At 33.6% G+C, this 15,576-nt stretch overlaps 1 pseudogene; it reads right to left on the bottom strand.

Annotated features, from left to right (window-relative positions):
* Positions 1 to 851: 851 nt before the first annotated feature.
* The window catches only part of LOC149531728 (DNA repair protein recA homolog 3, mitochondrial pseudogene), a 69,365-nt pseudogene continuing 54,640 nt past the window's right edge, over positions 852 to 15,576 (bottom strand).

Genomic DNA, 15,576 nt, shown 5'->3' on the forward strand with positions numbered 1-15,576 from the left:
CCTCCACTGCACACTTCCCTTTTTAAAAGGGCGTGTCACTTAAGACATAAGTCATATTGACTATTTTTGTATTTAAAGACATATAATGTCTTTCCCTCAAGCAATATGGGATTATAGTGAATTCACTATTCCTTGTGACTCCTTCAACATGACGAGTTTCTTATTTAAACATAGAGTTTTCCTTCAATTGGTTGCCTTGCTTGGTCTATGTGAGCTTCTTTTTTTTTTTTTATATATATGCATGGTTATATAATGTGCAACTCTATTGCTAGTTAGATTCAAAATAAAAGAAGAACACAACTTTTAAGGGAATAAAATTTTTCATAGCAACCTTATGCTCCCCTATCTGCTACCACTTGGTGGCTTTCTCTGACATGGCGTAGCACCTCCTTGACGCCTTCCTGCTTCCTTTAGCATTGTCTTGAAACTCTTGCATAGGCTTCCGCTTGGATGGTGTCTTTTCATGGGTGTTCTCTGCTTTCTATACTACAAATTCAGCAAAAGACTAATGCCTCCCCTGCTTTGGCATGGACGTTATCAATTGCATCGAAGCTTCCTAGCTCCAGTGTAATGGTCTTCCAAAATTGTATCTTTTCTATGCTGTGAATGCCCCTACGGCTTGCTCTAGCTTTACATCTACCATGAGCTTCTCTATTTTCTATGCCGCTTTCTTTGTTAACATTGTTGACTGCCTCTGTTTCAATGTGTGGGAGGCTCTGTTCCATTGCGTGGGATGCCATCCAACAAGCTTTTTACAACAAGATCTCCTTTTATGCTAGGCGTGTAATTCTTGATTTGATAACTTGTGGCTTCCTCTATGGAATGGTCTTCGTCTCTAGCATGGAACTCCCCTACTCACAGCTTCCTTGCCTGTGTGGGCTTTTTTCCTCTTTGACTGCGTTGAAAGTGGCTTCTGTTCTTCTTCGGCTATTCCTTAGCTTCCTCTTGGAAGCATTTAGAGATTTCTCAATGTCATCAAGCTTATCTTTTGAATCCTCTAAAAGCTTTGCTTTTACTTTATCGCCAAGTTCATGGCAAATGTCTGCATTCTCTAAAAGATATACTTTGGCTTCATCTTTACCATTTAACTTCACACCATTCAAGCTATAAAAATTCCTTGTTTTTGAGATCAATCCATGTTTATGACCTAAATCCAAAACCTTACCTTCAAAAGAAATTCCCTTGCCAAACTCTTTTTCAAATTCTACTGTTTTGAAAAGAGGTGCCAGTTTGTTCTTCACAAATTTTACTTGAACAATGCTTCCAATCATCTCTTCCCCCTTTTTTACACTTTCAATTCTACAGATATTTAATCAGACAGATGCAATAAAACTTCAATGCATTCCCTCCAGAGGTAGTTTCTATTGGCCCTCCAAAACCAAATCCACCTGATTTTACTCTCACCTGACTTATAAAAATGAGAAGTGTTTGTGAGCAAGCTAAAGCATGTGTCAACTTCTGCAGGCACTGGCTCATTAATCTTGCCTGCAGTGCCACATGTGTATCCCCAACTTCACCATCCAGTTCAATTTTAGGTACAAGTGCTGCTATAGTATCAACCATAAAAGCATCAATTGATCCACTCCATATAAAAGTATCGATCAAATAGAGAGTTTGCTCACCACAATTAGGCTGAGCAAGCAACAGATTTTTTGTGTCAACACCTATAGCTTTTGCCAGTGATGGGTCAAGAGAATGTTCTGCATCAACAAAAACACAGTAGCCTCCATTCTTTTGGGCTTGTGCTACTACATGAAGAGCAAGGGTTGACAATAATATATATATATATATTTTTGAGATTTACAATGAATTAAAATATTATAACATTCCCCTTTTTAAAATATCCTTAATGCCTTCGAGCTCCATCAATTTGATACAAATTAGTCGGGCCCCAAAGGGGGTCCGACTAAAAAAATAATCATTTTCAAACAACTGAACTAGCAAACTGATCCATTCATCACCTGATACTGATTGAAACCAAGTTCGATCACCGAACCATCAATTGAAACTCACTTTATCACTTGTCTGCAAACTTGTCGACTTTGTGCTAGGAGGTCCATTGACTGGCCTCAAAAGCTGATCTAAACACTTGACCGGGCTCTGAAATCTAGCACACTGAATCTTTGTTCTGCACTCTTCTACTCCACCAAATCTTGTCTCATGAAAAATTCGAGGTCAAAAGATATTCGCTATCAAAGTTGTCTTCTTAGAATTACCTGCAAGTAAACAAGCCAGAAAACAATAAATTGGGCTCATATTTGGCCTTGAAAACTAGGCAGATGGACACTTGGGAAAATGAAAGTTGGGGCATTGCTTCACTATCACAAGGAGAGTATAAGTCTGCGATTTGGGCTCATGATGAATAACTGAGCACAAATGGCGCGTGGTCAAAATGGACTACTTGGATTTTGATGACTAGAAACATTGGCAGGAAAACATTTTTTGCAAATGGAATGGACCTAGAAAAATGTGCAAATGGATATTCGTCATGACTTAAAAACTGACACACTTGGAGTATTTTTAGTGGACAACACAGTGGTACAGTTCATTTGACTTGACCTATCACAGATCAGGAGATATGATTTCACGAACAGGGGTACCAAACAATATGCATTTGCTGACACTAGTAAAAAGACAGAAATTCCATTTGGAATCGTGTTTGAAAACTGATCAAACGGATTTTCCATAAGACGAAACTTGAAACATAACAAGTCTATGACGCGTACAATGCAACGCAATAGGAATTTCAACATTTGGGTCAACTGGGTCAAAGTTATAGCATGTCAAACAGGGCTTCCCAGAATTCAGAATTAGTTGCAAAAGCATAAAAATAGTAACTGACCAACTTTGAGGGATTCAAAACCTAGTCAAATGGACTCAAAATGACTCGAAATCTGAAACATAGGTTCTTAGGTATGGATATTAGATACTCCCAAAGTGGAAAATCACAAAACATTTCTAGGTGCAAGATATTCAGATGCAAACAAGGCCTCCTGTCGTTGTTTGACACTTTGGTGAAAAATGCAGATTTGACATTTGCTCAAAATAGGACTTCGGCAAATGACTTAGACCGACAGTTTATCATCATGGAACATGTGGACAAGCTAAATGGAAGGTGTTAGAAACATTAAACACCTCAGGGGCCTCAAAGGTATAGCCAAGTACACATGCATTTATGGGCATTTATAAGGGTTGATTTGATTCAAACATTGAAATAGACGCTCAAAATGGGAACACAATTTTGAGCGCCAACACTAGGAACAAGAGTCCAGGTCTTATTCCTTTCTATTTTTTGTATCTCTTCATTTATTGCTTCAATCCAAATTTCATTATCCAAAGCATCTTTAACTATTCTAGGTTCAAATTCAGTAAGAAAACATGCATCTTTCAATTTGTTCCTTGTCTTTGTACCTTTTTTCTTGCATCTAATGATTTTCTTAGGTGCATGGTGCCTTCTGACATATCTTACAAGTATAGGTACTTTGGATTTAGAGCTTGTTCCACTTGCCTCATCATGATCTTATGCATCATGCTCAAGTCCTACTATTTGTGACTCGATCCTTCAAACTTGGGTTATACTAGTTGTAACTTGGATGCTTTTGGAGATTTTGGGGACTTGAGAGGTGAAGTTTGTTGACTCCCAATTGGATTGGACAATGTATCAAGTTCAAAGTAAATAAACTTTTTGTAGTCTTCTGGTTCTTTGCTGCTCTCTTCTTCACTCTTTTTATACAAACTCATCAATCCTCACATTTTTACTTTTTATGATCTTATGAGTGGCTATATTCAAAGATTTGTATGCTTTACTTCAGTTGGAGTAACCTAGGAATATGCCTTTATCACTTTTGGCATCAAATTTACCTTTCCTAGTCTCCTTTAAGATATAACATTTACAACCAAATTCTTTCAAGTAATAGCCATACCATAGTTCATAAGGAGTCTAATTTGTGTCTTTCTTCAGCTATACTATGTTTAAGGTATGAACTATTGTACTGATCACTTCCTTCCAGTATTTGATTGCAACATTCTTTTCTATCAATAGGGTTCTTCACAATCCATGATTGATCTGTTTGTTCTTTCTGCTATTCCATTCTATTGAGGTGTACCAAGGGCTAATACTTTTCTTTTGATTCCTTTCTCAATGCATAATTTATTGAATTCATTAGAAATGAATTCACCTCCTCTATCTAATCTCAAACATTTCATCTTCTTTCTTGTTTCCTTCTCTACTCTAGCTAGATACCACTTGAATTTTTTAAAAGCTTCAAACTTATCTTTCAAATGCATTACTGTCATCATCTTAGAACAATCATCAACAAATAAAATGAAATACCTATCTCCTTTGTAGCTCTCTATGCCAATAGGTCCACAAAGGTACATATGAACTAGCTCCAAGACTTTTTCAAAATGATAGTTCTTGCTCTTGAAACTTGTCTTGCCCATCTTACCAATTTGACAATTCTTGTGCATGCCCATATTAGGTTTCTTCATATTGTTTTTTTCTTATCTTGACCAGGTTATCAAAGTTCACATGACACAAGCTTTTATGTCATAACCAACTTTCTTCTACTTCAGTAATGAAACATGAACTTTTACTTAGATCTAGGTAGAATAAGTTACCTTTTGTTCGATTACCAGACCCAACTAGATTTCATTTTCCATATAGTAGCTTGGTCTTCCCATTCATAAATTCTTCCTTGAATCCAATGTTATTCAACCGTGCCACACCTAGTAGATTATGTTTTAGTCATTCAACCCAATAAGCATTGGTACATCTGAGTTCATTGGTTAGAGAAATGCAACCTTTTCCTTTTATGCAACGTGGTTCATTGTTTCCAAATCTTACACTTCCACCATCATAGTGTTTCATATGTTCAAACTTTTTTTTATCACCAGTCATACAATGAGAACAACCACTATCAATAATCCATGTATCATTTTTGCTAACATGAGAAATAAGTGACATCTTATCATCTTCATTTTTTGATTCATCTTTTACAGCAATGTAAACCATTTCATCATCATCACTACTGTCAAAATCTTTAGCCATGAAACAAGACTTCTTACCTTGATCCTTGTAGTCCTTGTAGTTTTTGAAATCCTTTTTTCCTTTGTACTTTTTGTTCTTCTTTTCTTCTTTATCTTCTCTATTTGGACACCTTGCAACAATGTGACCAACTTCTTCACAAGAAAAATAGACTAGAGGAATTTTACCTTTGTACTTTCCTTTGCCTTTGGGATATGTTCTGCAAGAAGAGCTTCAATGACTTCAAGATCACTATCAAAACTATCTTGTTCTTCACTTTCAAATTATTTTCCTTTAGACTTTTCAACTTTCTTCTTGAGTGATAACTTGTCTTCAAGTGTAGAATCAAGATTACTAAAACTAGGAACATAATTATCATAGTTATCTAGCTCAAATTATCAATCTTCACACTAGAGCATCCAAATTTATCTTATTATTGGGATCACATCTCATCTCTTGAATAATTGACATTCTAATTGCATAGATAGGAAGAAGGGGTACCTTGCTTACTATTACATCATCAATTTTCCCTTGAGAGGCTTTGATTGCACTTACACTAGTTTTGATTCTCTTAACATATTTTTTAATGTTTTCATCTTCCCTCATCTTCATCTAATCGAACTAACCTCTTAAGCTTTCTACCTTGGCTCTTCTCACATTATCATCACTTCCATAGATATCCTTTAGCTTGGTCCACATCTCATGAGTAGTAGCACCCTTTGACTTCATCAAATTCAACATAGTTAAGAGTGGATGTAATGTTAATCATCATAATGTTATGATTCTTCTTTTCAAGAATCTCCTCCACGATCAATGTTCCAATGGGAGCTTTATACTGGGTATTCAAATATTTCAGACTTGAGCAACTGATGGTTGCCAAATGTAGCTTCATAAGTTCTTGTCATGCCTCAAAGTGATCTTTCTTCAACTTGGGAATCTCTCTTCTGTAAGACATCTTGATCTTTAGCTTAGGTCCTTGAAGCCTTCTTTGCAAGCACCAAATGCTCTGATACCAATTGTTGGAAATTTAAGAGGAGTAACTAATATGGGAGGGGTGAATCAGTTACTACAAAATAAATCCCAGATATCTTAGATGTCAATACAAGACATAAAATCTATTGAAACTACTATCACTAGGTTAACACACAGACACTCGATTAACACTATCAATATGTTGTAACTTGGCAAGCACTGTAATATCAACTGTGATTTGGCAAATGTTGAACATGTAAATCTTAAGATATTAATGTTATTAACCTTAATTAACTTAGTTGCATACACAAAAAAAATAGCATGAACACAAGTGACACCGAGATTTAACGTGGGAACCCAATTTGGGAAAAACCACCAATTGCAACTAGTTACTATTTTTCACTCTTCTTAAGTGAGCCCTGTTAGGAGCCAAACCTGTTAAAGGTTATACAACACACTATTAGGTGTGACCCTGTTAGAGGATTTAATCATCCTGTTAGGAGTGGCCTTGTTAGAGGTTTTTAGACACTTCAATCTAGAAATGCCACCTTGTTGGAGGATTTGGCAAATAGTTGTTAAGCTAACCCTGTTAAGAGATTGAATTCAGTGCTACAATGGTTAGAGTAAAACAATGAAATGACTTGATTGCTAATGCAATTGTATTGTTTATTTCAAATCTCAGTTCTGGCTCGAATACTTGATCCTTCCCGATCAAATTAATTTTTGCAACCCAACAAGGATATTCTTCTTATCCTTCCAATCCACTTCCTCCAAGCATCTTCTTATCTTCCACACATTCTTACTTCCCTTCAATCCTCAACTAGACCTTATACTTATATCATATACATTGTCAAGTCAACTTGAATACAACTTATAACATTGTCAAGTTGGCTTGAATACAATTTATAACACATACATTATCAAGTCGGCTTTTATTGACGCTGCACAGCTATTTACATTTTCCATTAGGGAAACACCTAGCAATTTGTTGAAGTTTTTAGTTTATTCAAGTTTTAGATTTGGTAATTTTCCCTGGGCTCCATTAGAGTTTTCCTATAGAGAATTATAAGATATCTAGTTCTCGCAAATATAATGCGACTAAAGGTTATCATTTTGGCCGATTTAATATTTGCATGAATCAAATAAGATAATATATAATGCAACTAAAGTACATCATTTTGGTTGATCTAATATTTGCATGAATCAAATAAGATTATTATTAATTAATGTATAAAATATTTCATTATATATATATATATATATATATGGTAATTTACTATAATAATATGAGGGGTGATTTATTATAATTATATTAATATTAAAAATATATTATCAAGTATATATCTTTATTGTTAAATTAATTTATAATAAAATATATATTCAAAATTTAAATTTATTTATTGTATTTTATATTAAATTAAATATTTAAAAGTTACTATTATATAATTGTTTTAAGATATTATCTAGATTATTATTATTATTAATTATATGTTTAATTTTAATAAATATATAATAAAGTGTGACAAATTTTAATACAAAAATTATATTTTTTGTATTTTAAAATATAACAAAACATCTTATCCTTATCTCAATCCAAACTACTTGATAATTGTGTTAAATTATTACATAGTTAAATATATTTTTTTGAAAAGAAATTTTAATAGACATACTCCATTATTTATTATAAAATATGAAGAAATATATACGCCCATTTTTTCATATTATTAAATTTCTACAATCATAATACCAATATAGTAATATATAGAGTCACAAATTTCATAATATATCTTCTCTTTCATAGAAACTCACTTCAACCAAAAACATGATGCAATAGTCTCTTGTTTCTAAGTATGAAACCAAGTCTTATAATTAATAATAAGCACAAGAAACCATAAGATACCCAAGGAAAATAACTTTATATTAAATTAAATTATTAAAAGCTACTAATATATAATTGTTGTTTTAAGATGTTATCTAAATAATTATTATCATAATTTTTAATTATATATTTAATTTTAATAAATAGATAATAAAGTGTGACAAATTTTAATATAAAAATTTACATTTTTCGTATCTGTTAAAAAAAACAAAACATCTTATCCTTATCTTAATCCAAACTAATTGATAATTATATAAATACTTGCATAGTCAAATATATTAATTTGAAAAATAGTTTTAATATACATACTCAATTATTTATTATACAATATGGAGAAATATATACGTCCATTTTTTCATATTATTAAATTTCTACAATCATAATACCAATATAGTAATATATAGAGTCACAAATTTCATAATATGTCTTCTTTCATAGAAGCTTTCGAACAAGGTGTACACATGTACCTTTGCAAGTTAAGTGTTCCATTAGTTCTTGAGCTTCTAAAAACTCTCTCTCTCTCTCTCTCTCTCTCTCTCTCCTACTATTTATTATGCGCACTTAAAAATATGCTCACTTCAGCAAAAACTTTCTATGTTTTCCAATATACCTCAAACAAATTATATTGACATATAAAAGTAGAATGGTTCTTGGATCCCCTTTTGAAATGTATCTCAAAAATAGAATTTACTAAAAACTTCCTTACTCTTCTTAACATGGATCCTTTACAAAAAGGGAGGGGCGCTCTCTATTCAGAGACCAAAGTACACTTTTATTAATTAATTATAAATTTAATATAAATGTTAATTTGTTATGCATGTGTATTTTGGCCCCTCCATAGCCAAAACCCACAAAAGAACTATATGCTTTACATTAAATTTCTATGTTTTAAGGGTACATTATATTAAAGGAAATATGGCCCCCGTCTAGTTGTCCCCTTTAAGAATTAGATAAAAAAGTGGAGCTAGTACATTCTAAAATGTCATTGTCTGCTTTATAGAAGCCCTTGTTTCGTTCTCAGATGGATCAATTAAACGCGGCATTGTCCTTCCTCATAAGACGCGTGCCTTTATCGTACAATGAATCAGATTGACGTTAATGTTTATTGTTCAAATGGTCTTTTCAATAATATTTTGAATTTGAATTATGGAGGATTTCCCTCACGCCCTACATGATATGTAGGTAGATGGGATAAAAGGCTAATGGATGAATAAATCACTTTGAAATATTATTAATATTTTAATACATATGAGGAGTTTCGTTATGATATATAAGTGAAAAAAATGAGCAATTTAAAAAGGAAGAGTATAGGTTGTTATCTCATAGATTGATATTGAATGATGTACGAATGATAATGAGGAGTTATATCATATTATTGATTTGACTTAAATTATGATCATAGATCACGTGTCATATATTTAGAAAATCTGTATTTTAATTTGTACTTGCTAGATTTATGAATAGGTAATGTAATATTGGATTCTTTGCAAAAATGTATTGTCGGTATTATTATTTTATGTCTAGGAGGTATTTTTGCAACTCAGTCGGGCATTGCGTAGCTCATAACTTGGGCACCTTAGGCAAGTTGGGGTAAGACTAATCTTCTTAGGGATGAACAAGTACATCTCAAAATGAGTGTGTCACTTTAATCTGAACTATAGAATCAAACTGAAGACTTCAAGGAGCAAACCCAAGACTTAAGCCTCCTCTACTACATGTGTGGGCTAGGGTCGAAGCCCATATGATTGAAGATATTATGATGTAATATGCTTGGAAAGAAATTTGTTTTTCAGATTTCTCTTTAACATATACACTCACACAACTCATTCCACACATCTTCCACTCTTTACCCTTACACTAAATCCACTTCAACATGTGTTGAAGAGAGAGTGTGTGAACTTCTATATCAAAATCATTACATAGGTAACCAAAATAGAACAAATATAATTCCAATCAAGTTTACCACCAAATATAATTATGGTGCATATGGTCCACTCCAAGAGATAAATGGAACCTAAAAATATCACAATGCATCTTTTTAAGTAGCTCCAAATAGGTTTACATGGGACAATACATCCTTCAAAATTGGTATCAAATGTAATGTGTAGATAAAAAATGTAGCACATAACTAGTCAATCCAAAGACATAATTCAATGTGGATTTTCAAATCCATGGTAAGACTTGAAGCAACATCTTAACTTTACTTCCAACATAAGTCTAGACCAAATAAATATATTCCAAACAAGAAATTCAACTAAGGTGGCTAGAGAGTAACACAAACCGTGTTTATGAGAAATAGAGCATCATAACTCTTCTGGAAAAACACACCATCAAATAAAAATTGAGCATAGGAACCACATGGGCATTTTGAGCATTTCTTCCAAACATTATCCAAAACTACAAGATCTTATCACCAAATGTAGAGGAATGTTAAGCATTCTCCCATATAGACTTCAAATATGTTGTCCTACAAATTCCAATTTTTTGTACTGCAACATTCTAGAAATAACAAATACTCACTTAAGAGAAACACTATAGAACACATGAACATCTAAACACATAATTTAAATACATTTCTCACATCATGTTGACATAAATGCCAATCAGTTTATGACTTTTGGATTTTGACTATGTAGCACCTTTTTTCCGTCAATATTTTTTGTCACACTCCATGATCCCTCAATGACAATACTAGATCATATTTCCAATGCTTGATAGGCAACACTTAAATGTTGTGAATAAGTTGTCTCAAAATAGGTAAATAATTAATTTGCAGTGTAGGTAGATGAGACTATACCATGAGTATTATGTAAGAAATATAATCACATAAATTATCAATATATGAGAACCACTAAAGTTATGAGGTTCTTACAAGTGTATCACTAACCATAGATCTAGAGGCAACTCAATAGATGTGAGACTCTTACACATAATGTGAATCTCATTCACCTAATTTTTATGACATACTATACATGAAACAGTCAAACAATATTACAAAACCAAGGGTTAAAACCACCCAAAAAGTGGTACTCATCTTGTCTCCAATCCAAGATACCCTATGATGCTTCGAACAAATACCAACACATGTAACTCCCTTATACAACTCATTTATGCGTCCAATACATTTTTATATTTCCTATTTTAGATTATCAAACTTTTGGTGGCCATAACTTTTGAATTGGGTGTCCAATTAAATAACTCTTGAATTGGGTGTCCAATTGAAGAACTCTTAACTATCTAAAAGTTCATGGTGTTCTCTATCAAGTTATTAGCCACTCCAAAAGTTATAGATACATTTGGGTCACTTTTGAGTCTCTAAGGCTTCAAAATTGACTTCAAACTTTTTGTTCAGAATATTTTAAATGGAAATTTTAATATCTTCAAATCTAGAAATGGCCTAGCATTGAAAATTTATTGGCATGATTACCTAGCCAATCCATAACTTTGGGAAAACTTTTGGACCAATTAGTGCTCAAACATAACTTACTAAAAATAGTACGCTTAATCAAATGCAAGGTTGAGATATTATTTTCCTAATAAAATAGTGAACACAAATATCAATCCCTAAAAAATATATTGAAGTATAAAAAGTGTAATTGATGTTTGGAGCTAGACTGCAACCTAATGTATTAGATAGATATATCTATATGGGATTTAATGAGGAATAAATTGAATAATAGCCCAATTATTTCATCTTGAAAGTATGAAATAAACACATACATGTAAGAGGAATTTACTTGTTAAATTGCAACCCCTTCCAATTTCACACAGTCATTTATTGGACCCTTACTTTAATATGGCCTTTTTCCTATATGACATTAAACATATTTTATTTGGGGTTCTATCACATTTTAAATTTCAAAGTAGTTTATCCTATACTTAAATTTTGCCAATTCTAATATCAATACTAGATTAATTATTAAGGACATATTATCTTGCTACCACAAAAACTAGGGCCTATTTTGCTAGGAAGTCCAATGTTTTTTGGTTGAAGTTGTGGGAGAGTAACTTGTTGACCTTAAATTAATTGAATCTAATCTCAATATTGGGCTATGGTCATTGTAAGTCAATCAGGATCTTTGAAAAACGCCTTAATAACCCTATTTAAGACATCATTGTTGATTAATTCAATTATATACCACATCCACAAGGTTCACTTCAAGAACAAATATTATTTTTTCAAGGGAATGTTTGAGTACAAGGAGCATCCAGCTCCACCAAGCTACTTTAAATATCTTTTTATGGGGGACGATATGATTTATCATGTTATTGCATAAAAAATTGAAGGACTTATCTTAGAGCTTTAATGAGATTAACCATTCTTTCCTAGGACTTATCTTATGGCTAGGATTAATGATTGGGTAGGGTTTTGGTAGGATTAAATGAGATTAAGAAACAATAGGAAAGAATGGTTGAGATTAAGTGGTGGCTAGATGATATTGACTTTAGAAATAAAAGTCAAATGAAGGGACACATCACAAGCTCAAAATTTGAGAGTTTCAATCCATATGATCAAAGGTAATTTTTCTCCATGTAATTAAAGGTAACAACTAGAAATTAAAAGAAAAGGATCATAAATTAATTAATCAAATAAAATAATCTATTTAATTAATGGAGGAAAGAGATGTTGGTCCTTAGATGGTTTTGACATTTGAGTGTCAACACACTTAATCACTTTCTACATTGAAGTCGAGTACACTATGTATGTTGAGCCATAGAGTGTTCCGAGTCAGTATTTCAACAGGTACCGAGCAGTATATAAGTGTCGAGTGATATATAGGTGCCGAGTCACAATTGATGCTGAGCAAGTTAGAATGCTTCATATGCCGAGTGAGTTAGAATCATGTATGTGCCGAGCGAGACAGAGTGTAATAGGTGCCGAGCAATCCAGGATAGTATATGTGTCAAGCACCAGTAGTCTAGTATGTGTCGAGTAACACAGAATCAACATATGAGTTTGTACCCTCACAAACTCAGATGTAAACCATTTTTGGAGCCGACATAGAAGGATTTCAAAGGAGAAAAAGGATAAGATCAAATATTTTACATTTCCTATGCGACCAACATGCAACCAATTAGAAAAATGGAGAAGGCATGCAACCAATGAGGAAAATGCAAGGAATGAGCGGGAACTTAAAGATTCAATATGGATCATAGATCCATACCTAACCCAATTGCATGTCGAAAACCACATTGCATGTGTTGATGAGAGTAGTGTATGAGGAGATTATAGTGAATTTCAGTGAGAAAGTGTGAAAGACTTAGAGGAATAGAGCCACAATTTTATATCCAGTAGATCAGAATAACACAAGGGACACGATCAGATATCAGATCTCAGAGGATCAAGATTAGAGAGAGAAAATGAAGTGCCTGAATCCAACAATTAGAGATTGCATACTGTCAGGTTCATTGTTCTAATACTTTCTTGTCATTGTATTAGAAGTTGGAAATCCTATATTGATAGGTTAGCTTAACAGCTAGGTAGGAGAACCTTTGGAGAAGGTGATTGAAAATCCTATTGTATTAGGTGGGTTTAATAGCCTATTGTAAATCCTTTAATAGGGTGACACTTCATGTGAAGTGTTTGTAAATCCTTTAATCAGGTTACTATTGACACGGTGTAAAGCCTTTAACAGGGCAGGCCTTTTATAGGGCAGACCATCAGAAGTGGTGAAACATTTATTGTTAAAGTGATTTTTGTGGGTATCATCCCCACCCCAATTTCACCTTCTTATTCCTAGAGGGTTTTTGGGTTACCAAATCTAGTGTTATGTGTTATTGCATGCGTTTACTTTATGTTCATTTATATGTTTATATGCATACAGTTTACTTTTCAGTGATTTGACTTAAATTGTTAAAAAAGGTTAAGTGTGATACTTCTAATTCGCCCCTCCCCTCTCAAAAGTACTCTTCCCATTTTGAACATTCCAACAATTGGTATCAGAGCAAAGGTTCTCACAAGGAGAAGCCTAATAGCTTAGAGAAAAGGTCTGAAGATGGAAGTCTTCAAACTTGGGAAGATCATAGACAATCAAGTGATTGATGTGCACCTAGCTCTACACAAAGTGGAAGAAGCCAGAGAAGAATTGAGAAAGTCCTTAAAAAGAAGGAAGGAGATAGCCATAGCTAAAAATGACATACACTACAAGGAGATTGATAACACACAAGTGTTTTCCAATGGAGATTCCAAGGAATTTGATGCAGCAATAGCAGAACTAATGGAGAAAAATAGAGCACGAGCTAAAGAAATCAAATTACTCAAGCTTAAACAAGAATCACAAGCCATAATGCTTTGTGAAGTGACTGGACAAAAGAAGAGAGCCATTGAAGACAAGGCCATGATAGAAGATGACAAGATAAATCTCACCAATAGACTGGAGGAGAAGACAATTGAGTTTGAAAGGATCTCAAACATGTAGCTAGACACCTCAAGTCAGATGATGAATGCTCATCATGAGCTAAACATGAAGGACATTGAGATTTCCACTCTGACAATGCAGAATGAACAATTGCAAAATCAATTGAAGAGAAAAAAAGAGATAGCAGAAAGCTTCAATAAATCCAATGAGGCTATCAAGTATTTTGGGCAACTACTGAAATCACCAAGGGCTAGTAATGACACTTCAGGACTTGGTTAGACCAGCACTAAACAAGGAGAATCATCCAAGACTATAGAAGAAAGGAGTAACAAAGGTAAAAACACTAAACCTAGCTATCATTTTTGTGGTAAAAAGGGGCATACCTCTAATGTGTGCAGGAGCAAGAACAATCATCAGCATGATAAGCCTACCAATGCAAACTTTTGTCACAAGTGCAAAAACCAAGGACATCAAGCACATGAATGTAGAACCAAGACCATGAGAACATCAAGATTTGAAGATCGTTGCTACAACTACAAAAAATATGGACATAGAGCATTTGAGTGCAGATCAAAGCCTATGTGGACACCTAATTAGCCAGCATGAGGAACCAACCATGCACATCACTACAACTGGGATTACAACACTAGATATAGCTGTCATTATTGTCAGGAGTATGGACACATTCTTGAAAATTGCATAAGGACACATTTTAGAGGGAATTACAACAAATGGCTAAACCAAACTACATGTTTCAGTTGCTTGAAGATTGGTCATATTAGCATTAACTACCCAACAAAGTCAAAAGGACACAAGACAGAAGTCAACAAAGGAAAAGAGAAGGTTGATGTTGAACAAATAAGAGGGAAAATGAACAAGACTTGGAAAAAGAAAGATGAGTGCAGCACATCAAATGGAGAGATCACTTCACCCAAGAGGTCAAGTGATCACACTTCATCCAACTAAGCAAAAGAAAGGTGTACGAGATTGATATACAAAGTTAAATCATACATCAGTTCCAAAGAACAAAAGAGTACTACAAGGAAGAAATTTGCATAAGCAAAGATGCCAGTTCAAAATCTAAAGTTTTTGCAAATGCTATCGAGTTACACCTGGATGCCGAGTAAAGCTTCAATAGATGCCGAGCTGATAGTTGAAGCTGAGTGAAGTAAAATTCTAGTGGAGGCCAAGTAAATGAAATACAATGGGAGCCGAGTCATATTGAATCCTTCAAGTGCTGAGTTTACAGCTATATGTACAAAGCATTTAATGCTAGGTCTTTGACATGTATAAGGTCAAATTTCATTCATTTTCACACCATTTGAACATAGAGAAAAGAC

Source organism: Cupressus sempervirens, chromosome 11, assembly GCF_028749045.1.
Source record: "Cupressus sempervirens isolate cs-2001-9-10 chromosome 11, ASM2874904v1, whole genome shotgun sequence".
Classification (NCBI taxonomy): Eukaryota; Viridiplantae; Streptophyta; class Pinopsida; order Cupressales; family Cupressaceae; genus Cupressus; species Cupressus sempervirens.